The sequence below is a fragment of the Tympanuchus pallidicinctus genome, unplaced genomic scaffold (assembly GCF_026119805.1).
Source record: "Tympanuchus pallidicinctus isolate F22 unplaced genomic scaffold, pur_lepc_1.0 scaffold3, whole genome shotgun sequence".
Classification (NCBI taxonomy): Eukaryota; Metazoa; Chordata; class Aves; order Galliformes; family Phasianidae; genus Tympanuchus; species Tympanuchus pallidicinctus.
In genome coordinates this window covers 334,122-348,142 of record NW_026294747.1, presented here as the reverse complement: position 1 = coordinate 348,142, position 14,021 = coordinate 334,122, and the positions used below count along the sequence as shown (strand labels likewise).

Here is a 14,021-nt window from a genome sequence, read left to right as displayed (position 1 = left end):
GCCTTCCTTTATGAGAGCTGCTCCAGCCCTCTGATCATCCTCATGGTTCTCCTCTGGACTAACTCTAACAGCTGCAATTCTTTCCTGTGTTGGGAGCCTCAGACCTGGATGCAATACTCCAGATGGGGACTTACAAAGGCTCAGTAGTGGGGGACAGTCTGCTCCCTCACCCTGTTGTGCTGCCCAGAATGCTGTTGGCCTTCTGAGCTGCAGGAGCACACTGCTGCCTCATGTCTTTTCAAATGAGATGGAGAGTGGCTCCACAAGCGTGTCAGCCAGCTCCTTCAGAGCCTTGGATGCATGTTGTCTGGCCCCATAGACTTGTACATATTTAGTCTCATGAGGTGGTCTCTGACTTGCTCTGCTCTCAGAGAGAGAGGCATTTTGCTCCCCTGGCCCCCACCTAGAGGTTCAGGGATGTGAGAGGTGTGAGAAGTCTGATGGGCAGTCAAGACTGAGGCAAAGAATTTGTTGCGTATCTCAGCCTTCTCCATGTCAATTATAACCAGTTCTCCTTTTGCATTTATCAGAGGGGCTGCACTCTCCTTTGCCTATCTCTTCTGACCAGTGTACCTGTAGAACCCATTCTTGTTCCATTTCACATCCCTTGTTAAGTTCAGTTCCATCTGTGTCTTGGCTTACCTAATCCCATCTCTGCACATCCAGACAGCATTCCTGTGTTCTTCTCAGGCCACATGTCTCTGCTTTCACTGCCTCTGCATTTTCTTCTTTTCCCTCAGTTTGACCAGCAGGTCCTTGCTCAGCTATGCTGATTTCCTGCCTCTTCTGCTTGATTTCTTATGCAAAGTCTCTTAGGAGAACTGAATGATTACCTAAATCTGAATTACTGAGTGATCTTAAGAAGTAGTGTTTCAAGCAGAAGCTGGCAACAAGAAAGAATGTTGATATGACAACAGATGAGGTGGGCATAAAGCAGCATTACAGTCTGCTGAGTAGGACACATCAGATTGTGAAGTTTTATTGTCTTCGGTGCTGTGGTTTGAAATGTTTAGCTTGACTCTGACACTAGCGATTAGAAACATGCTGTTTGTTATTAAAAGAACCAAGAACTGTATTCTGCTCTGGTTTTCAAAATGTGCCCATCATTGTGGTCACCAACTTCTTTAATCATTTGTGGTTTTTTTCCAGCACAATATTTTTAAAAAATATTTTTCTGATGTTCTCTGCAAAGTTACAACTGATTCAAGTTATACCTTCTGTTGAGTTCCTGCTGTCTTCTTCCAGACTACATGGGTGTCAAGTTCCCAATGTTTTATTTGGTTTCTGAGCTGGAAAAGAGTTTCCCTGCAAGTAAACCAGTATTTTAAATGCTATAAGGGTTGCATATTGCCTTTGGGGTAAGTGTGCTTTTTTGGTTCAGCTACAGACGAATGCCTGTGTATGGAAACTGTTGAGTCACGGCCTGAACCACTGATTGAGCACCTGGGGAAAGGACCTGATCAGCCCTGGGAGCACAGGTGAAGGCAATTGTGTGACCAGAAGGGGTGGAGCCTGGCTGCGCTTCTCTTACACCCCATTTAAGGGCTGACTGCCCCTGGGGAAGGAGCTCTTTCCGGAGATCCCTCCCCTGCAAACCTGGAATCTTCTGATATGAGCATCTTCCCTTCCTTTATATCACGCCAATCCTTTGTCATCACACCTCTGGTGAAACACCATTTCCCATCATATCCATCTGTCCAATTGCTGTAGGCCTGCCTTAGGATTAGAGTGAGGGTAAAAAATGGCCAAGCAGGCACTTCTCGGTTTCGTTTCTTCTAGGCTGAGGTGAGACTTAGCCTGGACTCGCTTTATGTGTGCATGTTTCTTTTTTGGATGCTTAGAAAATCCTTGGCACTCTACATGTAGTTGGGTAAACGAGTAAATCTATCCCTGCATCAGAAAGCTGTTTCATTCTTCCAATAAAAATTAACACAACTTAGTGCTGAGTTAATCCTAACTACCCATCAAAATTATTGCTAGAGATTATGCTCTATCTTAACTCAAATACTGATCTGGAAAATTCTGGTCAAAGACATTCAGCTCACTGTTGAGACACTGTTAAACTGACACGGAAGGCTGAGTACTCTTAAGCTATCCATTCTTAGACAGAAGCCTGGTAGAAATGTGCCACCTATGTTTTAGTAAAGCACATCACTGTGGCTGGTCTTGTTGGAGGTCATCCAGCGGTGTGTGTTTTGGTCACCTTTGTCTGTTGCTAAATTGCTTCTGTGCCTTTTGACTCAAGAGCTCTCACCATCCTCTTATCCAAGGAAGGAGCAAAGGGATGTCCGTTTAAATGATTTCTATGCCACTTAATGGTGTTTATGTGTTGTCACTGTGTTTTGCAGCTCATGTAGAGTACATTAATTTATTACCCCGCTGTGCTCATGTGATTTACCCTTACAGTCACCAGGAAAAATCCCCTTGACTTGAGAGATCTCATGATATGGCTCACTGGATAATGAAAGTTATTCCAGAAATAATTTCTCAGCAGTTCTTGATGTTCCTGATTTTCAGTATTGCTGTAAAACTTGGGCATAAAGGAACCAGAACTGCTAACTGCAGCGTGCCTTTCTAATTAACTATTTTTCAGATCCTATTTAATTCCTTCCTAGTTGAGCCCTAGACAGTAATCTCAGCACTAGAAAATAATCATTTTTTTCAATTAGAGGCCCTTTTTAGGAAAAATAAGTACCCTGCAATTTTGTACTTAGAGTCTGCTGGAGGGTGCAAATAAGTGAATTTAGACTGCTTTATACTCAATAATGCTGTCATAATCTTTGATAACTCAAGATTTCCTGTTAAAATCACTATGGAGCTAATGAGAGGCGTGTTTTTGTGTCAGCCTATCTGCTTGTCAGTGAAGAGGAAATTAAGCTTTTTGTCAGTTTGCCATTTTCTAGTTTATCCTTGGCACTGGCAATTGGTGTACGCACAGCAGATAAACCCTCTGCATCCTCTTCACTGCCATGTCTCCAGGCTGCATGTGCCCCACACTGTTGGAGCATCTCAATCCTCTTTGTCTTCTCACTCTTCAGTATTGACGTGGATCATACGCCAGGCTCAGAAATGAAGTCCAGATTGCTAACACTGTTGTGCTTGATGCCCTGTCCCTGGAGGTGGGGCTGGATAAGGCCCTGGCAGCCTGATCCAGCTGTGGTGTCCCTGTTCATTGCAGGGAAATTGGATGATGCTATGATTCTATGATTCTAACTACAGGACTATATATGTTGTTGTTTGTAGAGACTGGCCTGGGTCAGTGCACAGCCACTAGTGAACTATGGAATTGCCCTGGAAATATCCCTTTAACAGTGTTATTTTAACCCTAAGAAAGTTACCTGCACATTCAGACTGAGATCCTTTTTCCTGAGTTTTTCTTTGTTCTTTTCTTTTTTTTTTTTTTTTAAATTTCTGAGACAAAGAAAGAAATTTCAAATGCTGCCTCACTTGGCCAATTCCTAAGCTGCAGAGAAAACATGCACCTGACTTTAAGAATATTAAAATAAACACGAGTTAAAAAAAAAAAAAGTTCTGCAGTTCTTTTGATGCAAGCTAATCATTACCACGTTCTCTATGGAAATGCCTATGAACTGCTGACTTGTCTAATCTTTTTTCCTCTCTCCTCTCGTTAACAGAGCACACTGATCTTGTGAGGAAGCCAGGACATCATCCTGGAGGCTGCAGCTTGTGGTCTGTGAGACCCTGAGATTTTGGACCTCCTCCTGGGGCCCCTTCTCTCCTAAGGAGCATAAGCCCAGCAGCTCTGCAGGGGAAATCAAGGTATGGTGCTGTTTGCTTCATGGGGAGGCAGTGAAGCGTGGCCTACTTCTAATTCTCTGTTACTTTCCTCCTAAAGCAGAGGGGTATCTAGGTAACCCTGCCTACTTATGCAGGCAGAAATAGCAGAGGAGTTTAGAGGCCAGGCTGCTCAGGTGGGCTGAGGCATGGATTAGCACTGGAACTGGCTGCTTTAGCAGTGCTGATTGTCTTGCAGACTTGGTACTGCAGTCATACTGTAGCATTATTATGCTGCCCATTGATTGTATGTGAGTGTATGTTTGTGTGTAAAGGGTTAAGAGAAAATTCCTTGGAAAGAAATTAGTGTTAAGGAGCTTCCTAGATTCAGCTCTGAGCTGCTGCTGTAAGATCTCACAGTTAGAAGTGTGGAAGCTAGCTAAATCTGCTAAAAATTCTGCTATCTTTACCAGAGGTCCAGTGAGACCTCCTAATCTTGAGAGCCTGCCATCACCCTGTGATTATATCTTACGTACTTGGCTGCTCCTGCGTGGAAGAAATTCCTCCTCTTAGCTTTGGGCTCAGCTCAGATGCCAGTTCTCATAGGGGCTAAATTTATATTTGGGTTTGAACGTACATGCAGTAGGAAACTCCACCTGTCCATAACACCTTCATATCTACATGAGGTGAGAAGGACAGGGCTCTTTCCTTTTTTACCTGCTATTAGCTTTGGGGCTGTGACCAGCTCTGGCTGTGCATTCATTTGAGAAGTGTATCCCAGCCATTTGTTATGTTCTTGGCTCTCACTCTGTGGCTTGCAGTAAACTCTCAACAGGACCGACTGTGCGATCCAGCCATACTGCTTAAAGGATGATAGTAAAGCCCCATAGAACTAATCTGTTGTTACTGCCATGATATGGTAGGGGTAGTTTTCCAGTGTGCAAGAACTACCAAATATTTCTGACTGCAACATCAGCAGCACAGAGCTGACACAGAGACACAAAATCATACTTGGTGAGGGCTTTGAAAGACGTCAGTGCCAGCGAGTAGGAAGGGTGCAGGGAGAGCAATAAGGAAAAAAATACTAGTGAAAGAATAGAGAAGGTTGTTTCCACCTTGAATGAAACTGGTAATTATGAGCAGCAAAGTGGTGCTGCTGAGAAGATCATTTGCACCTCCTGGTGGCGAATGAAATCTTGAAACGTGTCAAGATCAGACGTGCCAACAATATTCACCTATGATGCTCTGTTCGCCCTAATGAGGCAGCAGCAAATTCCTGAAATCTGCTGTGGAGGAAAGAAAAATAGGTACAAAAACAATGCAACACACTGAATACTTAGAGCTTTTCACATCACTTCTGAATTAAAAACAGATCCATGGAGAATATTGTTCTTGAAAGCTAAATTTCCAGAGAAACCATCTCAGTACTCAAATTTTCAGTGCATATATTTCACAGGAGCAGTGACAAAATTGGGAAGAAGACTGTAAATGTGCAGTACAATAGCAAGTGTGTATTCTCTACTGTTTCACCCATGGTGAAAACATCTGGGAAATAAATGTTGGTGGCTTTAGAAAATAGTACTGACAGCCTTACCATCAACAATCCAGGCTTGTTGTTCAGCTCTCTGATTAGCTGCAGGCTTCCTGTGCCTTTCGGGCTCCTGTGACTGCCTGTCATTAGCAAGGTGCCGTTGTAATAAATATCAAATAAGATAATGAGCACCTATGGAGCCCAAATATCTCTAAAAACTTGTAGGAGTATCTATTTGTATTTCTGTGGGACACAACTCTTGGGACATCACGGTCCTTGTGAACACAGGTGCTGATCTAAGCTCCACCTCATACACAGTGTTGTTTTATAGGTATGTCTTTCATGTATGCACAAGGTCTTAAATCACTAAAAAAAAAAAAGGGTGAGGTAGGCATGACAAGATCTTGCATCTTATCTAATCCTGCATGGAGAGTGTTGACAGAGTGGAGTACAATACACACATAGCATTGGTCAGGGCCTTGGGAATGTCTTCAGTACTCAGGAGAAGCCTGTTTAACTTTTGAGCAATGGATGGACACCTGAACTGAAATTCTAACTTAATGTGCTGCCAGTTGGGCTTCACTGAACATTGCAGTAAGCAAGCAAAGATGCCTGGTGGTTTAGATCAGACTGGAGCATGCGTTTTTCTTTAAGCCTGATAGCAACCCCTGGTCTGTGCAGGTTAGGAACTGAGATATCTCTAGCAAGCAGTATTCCAAGCCTTTGTGCCTGATTTCCCTGGATGCTGGCTGCCCTGACAACTAACAGCACTGCCACCATTCCTCAGGTCATGTGCATAGCAAGTATGTGTGTTCCCTGGAGAGTACTGGCAGAGCTGTTTAGTACTTAGCAAGTAGAATGTATATGTAATTGTATACACTGGGAAATACATACAGAAACTTAGGTGTCATGTTCTGCTAACTGAAACTCTTGAATATGTAACAGCCAATTGTTGTTACAACAAATTGGTCAGCCTTGATTTGGCCAAGGTACTGATACTAACCTGCAGCCCGTGCTCACAGCCTTGAGAAGGGCTGCTTTCTGCACCATTCTGTTAATGGAGCACTCTAAATAAAGGATTTGTCTACACTGCACAATTAACAGTAAGGTGGATGGCAGCCTTAAATGCAGCATATGCTGAAAACATATCTCTGTGCAGGTTACCTAGCAGGGGAATTTCATTGCAAGGTTTCTTCAGCTAAAAATCAGTTTTTCTGTGCTCACAGCTAATAATCAGATTTGTCACTTAATAACAATAAGCACACGTGTTTAGCATCAGCTGACATGCTCTTCTCTGAAATCTTACAAGCCAATTATGATTATAATGAACAATGGAGGCTGGCTGATGTTTTGCAGTCTATTTAGAATTACTGTTATGCTCTAATGTTTTCATTTTGTTTTTGTTTTTAAGCAGATTGCACAGGCCAAAGGGAAACAAGAGGAGTTCATTTCTATAATTGCTAATTGTTCACAGTACACCATACTGAAAAATGAGCAAGCTCCATAGGAGGTCAATCTACTTCCCCTGTTTTAAATAATCAGTTCATTGGAATTTGCTACTCAGGATCTGAATTAGGAGATTCTATAAGAGAAGTCTCTCAGTGAGATGAACAGCTGGATATAAGAGGAGCATAGAAGGAAGGAGAGAACTTACTAAGTTGAGAAGTTTTATTCTAGGAGTTGAATGAGTCAAAAATAAGTCATGCTGTTGTGAAAAAAAGATGGAGTGCAGTCTTGAATACCAAAATGCACCAAGAGGAATGTAGCTTGCTTGATGTAAACACTGAGATATATCAAATATGTATATGTCACCTTTCTGCTGATTTTCAGCATTGGAAAACCATCAGTTGGACTCCTCTGGTGTTGCAGTTGAAGATGTGGACTGGTTGCAAAGAATCCAACGAGAAGCATGGAGTATAGTAAGAGGTCTCAAATATGACCAAAGAGGTAAGAAGGGCTGATCAGGTGGCGTGGTTCAGCTTTCAAAAGAGAAGACAGAAGATGACACAGGGATAATCCTTAAATGTGCAGAAAGTAGAATCAAGCTACCTTCAGTATCCTGAATGCAGGGGGACAGAAATAGCCTTTCCTAAAAGTTATGTGACAGAATGTTGTGATCTTGCTCTACAGGAAGAAAGGTGCAGGTTAAACAATAGGAAAAAGCTTTCTAACAGGATAAGAAGATGCTGGTTGTTCTGTCTTCGGAGTCTAACAAAAATGTTAGACAAACATCTGTCATGAGTGATACAGGTATAGATAATTCTGCCTGGGGCAGGGGTATAAACCAGGTGACCTGGTGAGGTATTTTCTTTCTCTATTTTTTGTGATTCTGTACTGAGGCTGCCCTCATTTATTCATATTTGGATCAGAGCCATTCGTCTAGCCTGAGATTCACATTCCAGGATGGGATTTTAAACAAAAGCTTTGAGAGATGGGATTGGGGTGCCTACCTCCTGTTGACTATTTTTGAGAATCCCAGCCTGTAAAACTATTCTTCATCCAGACAAGATAATTTTCTATATGTTGACATTTAAATCCTCTGACTAAATCTGTGTTTCCCTGAAATGTTTCTGCCTGTTCCAACAAGCCCTTCTATGCTAAACTGTTATTTTTTGGGATCAATCAGGCTGAGAACATTCAACGTATCAAGCCTGGTATAAAAATGGGTGGTCAGAATGTGAGCTAGTCAACAGCAGCATTTGTATTTCTTTTTTAAATACAAAAGGGATCATTTCCACATCTCAGAATAACCCAGATATCTCAGAGAACAATACTCTGACCCAACAAGCATTACAGCTCTGTGGGAAATAGAGGTTTGGCAAACAGTGATCTAGCACAAAAATGGAACAAAACAGATTTTAAATGAATAAAGTAAACAGCACTGACTCTTCCTCATAAGTCTGTTCTGCTTCCTCTGTCCTTTCTGTTGCATGCACTTCACTATTGGGTAGTGCAGCTGTTGTTTTTTTTCTTCCCATTGGTACTTGTCATCTGCTCTGTGGTTGCTCCACTCATTTCTCTGAAGAATCTTTCTTTTTATTTCCTTTTTTTTTTCTTGTTCTCTTGCATCAAGAGCAAGGAGCAAATCAGGTTGTGAATAGGAAGTCAAGCAATTTCACTTGTGTGTGAGCCAAAGAACTCCACAAGTGAAAGATGCCTGTCCTCTGGTGTAACAGCTGAGGGATTAGGGGCATTATCCAACAAGCCAGAACTCAGTGTGCTACTTCTTAATCTAAGGTGCTTAAATTCACATTACTGAGAAGTATACCTTCCAGTCAGGGAGCAGGGAAGGAGTAGACTTGCTCCTCCTGAAACCAGGTTGCACTTCAGAGAGGGCTTGCCTATAGCAGAAAAGGAAACTGGTGGAAGGAGATATCTGCTGCCTCGTGAGGGAAGGATTTCAAAGAGGGAGGAGGGTACCTGCTTGCATCTCGGACATTGAAGCACTCTCCAGGGAACACACAACTGAATCCTTTCAGACCACAGAGGGCCTGCAGTTTCGGTTTTCCACAACTCAAAGGATTATGAGAATCAGCAGCCTGTTTTCTGAAAGCAACATTTTAAAAGAAAAGAAAAAAAACAAACAAGGAATCGTTGTGTACAGACCATAGGCTCTTCAGCTGTTCTGTAGAAAGCTGTTCTGTAAAAAGCTGTTCTGAGCTTGTGATGGTCTGGGTCTCGAGGCATCCCATCTTCTCAGCTGGGTCTCAAGCATCCCAGGCTGAGAACCAGGCTGAGAAGTCACATAGGATTATCTCAGGGACATTTCTTCCTTTTGCATTTCCTGCTTCCTAGCTTAGTGCCCTACACATTCCCCCTCCCCTTTGCCTGTTTAGTGGGCTGGCTGCCAGGAATTTAATTGCCACTCCCTTTCTGGATTGACCAGGCAGGTGAACTTTGGGGAGTGCCTTAAGACCACACAGCTAGCAATTATGATTTGCTAAGATCTACCACGCTGAAGTCCCTCTGTCAGTTTGTTCCCAAATCATCACTTGCAGGGCTCTTTGCAATTCTTTCGGGCTAGTTTGCTTGCTTTTGCTCTAGGCTTTCCAGGCCTCTCTGTGCTGTAAATTCTTCCCTGTCCTCTTCTATCGTGCTATACTCCTTGTTTGCAACAGCTTCCCACTTCCTTATCAGCTATTATTCCAGCTTCTTAAGCTCTCTTTTTCCAGTTAGTGATTTTATTTTCATATATTCCCTGTGGAATGTGCTGGGAAAACACACACTTTCAAACTCTGAGATTCACTTATTGACACCCTTACAGCATTTAGGCACCCTGTGTCTTGTCTTCCACTCGTGGGGCATGTGGGTAATGCCTCTGTTGCTCTTTCAGGGCTTGGGACAAAGCAGTCCTACATCCCTTGCCTGTGGGTTCCCTCAGGCCTGAGATGTGTGCTTGCTGTTCACCTGCTTGGTTTTCCCTTATGCCTCTGCATGGTGTCAGTGGCCCAGGCAGCTCTTGGGAAGCTGTGTAGGTGTGTTGGTTTGTGTGATTGTCAGGCTGCGTTTGACTGCAGCAGGGCAAACTGATATAATTACCTGAGCACAGCTGGTCTCCCTAAACATATGAGTTGGCTTACGAACCTGGCCTGCTGCCCATCAATTATGAGCAAAAACCCCACTGGCTGTTTTGGGCTGTTGGGGTGGTGCTTTGAAAGTAGCTGCAGAGGTCTTTCTGAATCCTACTTCCTGGTCTTGCTCCAGCTTGTCCTACACCATTTGTACAGACTCCCTTAGCACTGCTGTCCTATGCCAGCCCCCTGCCCTTCCTTCAGCACTAGCCTCGTCTAACCTTTAACACAGTCAGATCCTGCACAGGCACCCAACTACTGATGGCATCATTAAGCTCTCCTGATCTTCATGACAGATCTTCATTCTGAAGAGTGAACTTGCACCAAAATATATTTTGGAAAATGTGCTCTTTCTCTGCCAGCAGTGTAGAGGCAGAGCCCACTGAGAGCTGTGATTGCCTTCATCCTTGAAGCACTCAGTACTGACATCAGTGGTATGATCTAAGATAAAGTTGGCATGAAAAATGTTTGCCTGTCTTTTCAAATTCTGGGGGTTTGGTCTGTTTTTCATTACAGCTGCAGTGTGTGGCCTTGACACAGCCACTCCTGCCTCTCCAGGAGAGGGAGAGGGGCATCTGCCAGCACCTCCAAAGGGCTGCCACGTCAACCTGCCTGTGAGGCCTCTGGAGCCCAACTGAAGGACTGCTGGGCTGTGAGCAAGCTCTTCAGTGCTTTCTATGAAGATCTCTTGATGTTAAGACTGGAAAAGTGACTGCAAAATCTCCACAAGATGATTCAAGCCTTGAAGCCAAGGTCACAGTCTCATCCTGGAGCATCACTGGAAAGCTGCACTTAAAAGAGAGGTCCTGGAGATCCAGGTCTCATTCCTTTAGCCTCAGTTCTCATGAATGAAATGTCTGTTCAACTTACCACTAAAAATTTGATATTATGCAGGATGGAGATTTAAAAAAAAACTCTCTTTCCATTTTTTTAATTTGAATTCATTCAAATCAGCATTTTCAAAATGTTTTGAATTTTCAGGGCAACATGTTCTGCTTTCCCTAAGAAACTCTTATTTGTTGAATATCATGATATTTATGAAGGATCTCACTCACTCAAAACTTGCTGTTTAAATCCTTCTTTTGAATGTTTTTTCCTCTATACAGCTGGGCATGCAAACTAGATGAGGTCAAACGTTTGAGTTTGCTTCGATTCTGCTGTCTGGACTTTTGTGGATGTTTGCCTGAATCAAACTGTAAGCAATTCCAAAAAAGCATCTGACTCTGTGAAGCATAGTGTGCCTTCATCTGCTTCTTGACCCACAGTCTGTCAGAATATGGCTGCTTTCTCAGTTTTTGTTGGGTGTCTTCCAGCCCTACTGTATTTTCCATTTCACCTCCTTTATTAGTGTGACTAAGCACCTCTTGAGGGTTACTCTGACATGGTTGGTTTGCTTGAGTTGATAATTTCTGGGAGTTATACAGCTGGACTTGTGCTTTTAAGTTTCCCATTACCCCATAATTTTTTATTTTTTATTTTTTTATTTTTTTGCCTTGGAATGGCTCAAGGAAATGCACGCAAACTCAAATCTGCATGTGGTTTTACTTGGAAGGCTTAATGAGAGATGATGACCTATGTGTTTCTAGCCTGTTTCTACAACAAGAAAGTTATTTTGAATTCTGTACAGCACTTCTCTCACATATTCAAAGATGAAGATATTGAGCAGCTACTTTTTCAGCTAGAAAACAGTGCATCTGAGCAGTTGCAGAACATTGTATTGACAAACTTTCTTCTTCTTGCTCACCACATTCTCTTTTTACGAAGGAATGACCTCGGCCCCAAAAGTTAGTCCCATATTTCCCTCTGGCCTTTCAAGGCATGTTACAAATCATCCTTTGATGATTTGATGCAGCCTTTATGATTTTTGCTAACAATTAAACTCCACAAAATTAATGTGTTGGCTTTTATGGACAGTATCCGGGTTGAAGAGCAAGGCAGGCTACAAAGAGAAGGGAAAACCCAAGAGTTGAGGCAGGTGACTGTGGGAAGTATGGCTCTGCTGCCTCAGCATGGGCTGGGTGCTTCAGGCATGACGAGCTTTGATCCTGGGCTCTCGTGGTTGCCTGGCTTTGCTCACATGCCGATGTCAGTAGGATTACAAGAGACGTTAAATGGGGTGAGTGTTTGCTGTATTGCACCTTTGCTCTGTACCCACTGCTGGGGAGCACATGAACAATGTGGCTGTGGGCAGCTGGAGTCACTGCTCTGAGTCATGCCACTCAGTGGACTTGAGTTAGCATCTCACTAGAAGACATTTTAGTTGAAAATAAAATGAAGTCAAGCACAGGAATCTAGTGTCTCATCTCTCCTATGTGCTAGGACCACCTGCCTCTAACTAAACATGTCTGTTCCACACAGCTGCAGTTTGTAATCACGTTTCTTAAGGGCACCTGGTACTGGTGCCCTGGTGCACCGCCTCTTCCTGTCTTCAGCCAGCTCTCAGCACTGCTGCCGGGGAGATCCGAGCCTTCTGTCTTCGGTAAGAAATTTCAGTTTCTTTACTGGCATTGAGGGTGGGAGTTCTAAGTAATTGCTCAATGTGTTTCTTAATTGATCCGGTTTGTGGTATACTATGAAAATTTGCTGACTTGTTTTGGTTTTCAACCTGCAAAAGACTCTTGGAGAGCTTGCCTGTTCCTGTTAGAGTTGTTGGAGAAAGGTCCTGTCTGTTTAAAGTCAGCATTAGGTACTTGTTGGCTTCAGTATTGAATCAAGGAAGCTCCTTGTGAGGTGTGAGGAGGTTATCTGCCTGACCTGGGATCATGCAGTGGGGGTAGAAAGCAGTGAATGCTTACGTGACCTTTATTACAGAAGCAAATCCTTACACAGCCGTTTCCTTTCTCTGAGCTGTTGCAGATTGTGGGCATGCACAGATCAAAATGTTGTAGGTGATGTAATTCTGTGATTGCTGAGAGTATACCTAGCAAGGCTGGTGGAAAGGAGCTGTGGGACAGGTGCTACAGAGCGGCTGATAATCAGCTGCGCCAAAGAACTGCACTCATGTGACACACGTATCAAATTTCTTCCACCTTTAAAGTGCAGTTTTGGGTGTAAGAAAATGTGAGAAACCTGGCTAAAAGCTCTGTGATGATCTGTATTAATGATCTCCCTTTTGCACTGCTTTTTTTTTATTATTATTTTTTTTAAACTGGGTTGTATAGCACCCTGGAATGCAACCTCCAAACAGTAGGACAGAACTTAATGGTAAAAAAAAAAAAACAACAAATGTCCAGGTGATCTCGTTTGCAAAAGCAGAACTTTGAATCTTGAGTACAAATAGTGTCAAAGTGAGTATAGTCAATAAGTATTTCAGAAGATGTTTCCTCAATACGGTTTCATAATGGCTTAAAGACTACAAAGGTCTCTGTAGCTTTCCTTATAGCAGTCTGAAAAGGGTGCAACCACTGCAGGGATCCAATGAGGTGTGAACCCAGAGATGGTTTGTAATGTGTTTATCAGACTCTCCTTTCCTTCCTTAACCTCTGACCTTCGAAAGCACTGATTGCAAGTCCTGCTGAGATACAGCAACCTTGCTGGATAAAAGAAGAAAGCACCAGGGATGTTAAAAAACGCGCTTTCTGTTGTCACCACCTTGTTTTCCAAAGGTGTGTGATGATGGTCAAGGAGCAAGTGTTGAAAGCACCATAAGGAATTTTTCTAAGGAGAAGCTAAGCATGAGAATAAGGGGGATGTGTCTGAAGATCGGTTTTGCTTGGCATATGCTAACGCTGTGTTCTTAGGATGGAAGTTGGAGATGATTTTCTGGCTAGTTATAGATGTGAGGAAATACAGTGCTATTTTCTGTCCTATGCTTTAGGTAGAAAGTGTTGGTTTTTTGTTTTTTGTTTTTTTTTCTGTGGGCAAATTCAGCCTTTATTTTGTGTCAGCGAATACAGTGTTAAAATATAAAACATTGCTGTTATGTTAAGCTGGAAAAAATATTTACCTCCCAAATCTCTATTCTTCCAAAGAGGCGTCTTTGTAGCTTTCTCTCTCCTTGTTTTTATTTTACTATTATTACTTGCTGGTTTTTGTTTTGGTTTGGTTTTGCTTTGTTTTGTTTTCCCTCTTTCTTTTTTCTTTTTCTTTCCACCCATCCTCACTCTCCCCTTCATGTTTGTGAATACGGTCATCTTCCATTTCTGCACATCAGTTCTGCCCCACTGTGCTGGGGCAGTGGACCT

General features: G+C 42.8%; 1 protein-coding gene across 4 annotated transcripts in view; it reads left to right on the top strand.

Annotated features, from left to right (window-relative positions):
* Positions 1–12,963, top strand: part of CCDC34 (coiled-coil domain containing 34) — a 70,132-nt gene extending 57,169 nt beyond the window's left edge. For 3 of the 4 annotated variants that reach the window (XR_008208884.1, XR_008208882.1, XR_008208881.1), the window contains 3 exons: positions 3,636–3,780; positions 7,097–7,213; positions 10,354–12,963. The gene's annotated coding sequence lies outside the window, so the exon portion shown is untranslated. The remainder of the gene's footprint in view (positions 1–3,635; positions 3,781–7,096; positions 7,214–10,353) is intronic. The other variant, XR_008208883.1, reaches the window with a different exon arrangement.
* The last annotated feature ends 1,058 nt before the right edge of the window (positions 12,964–14,021 follow it).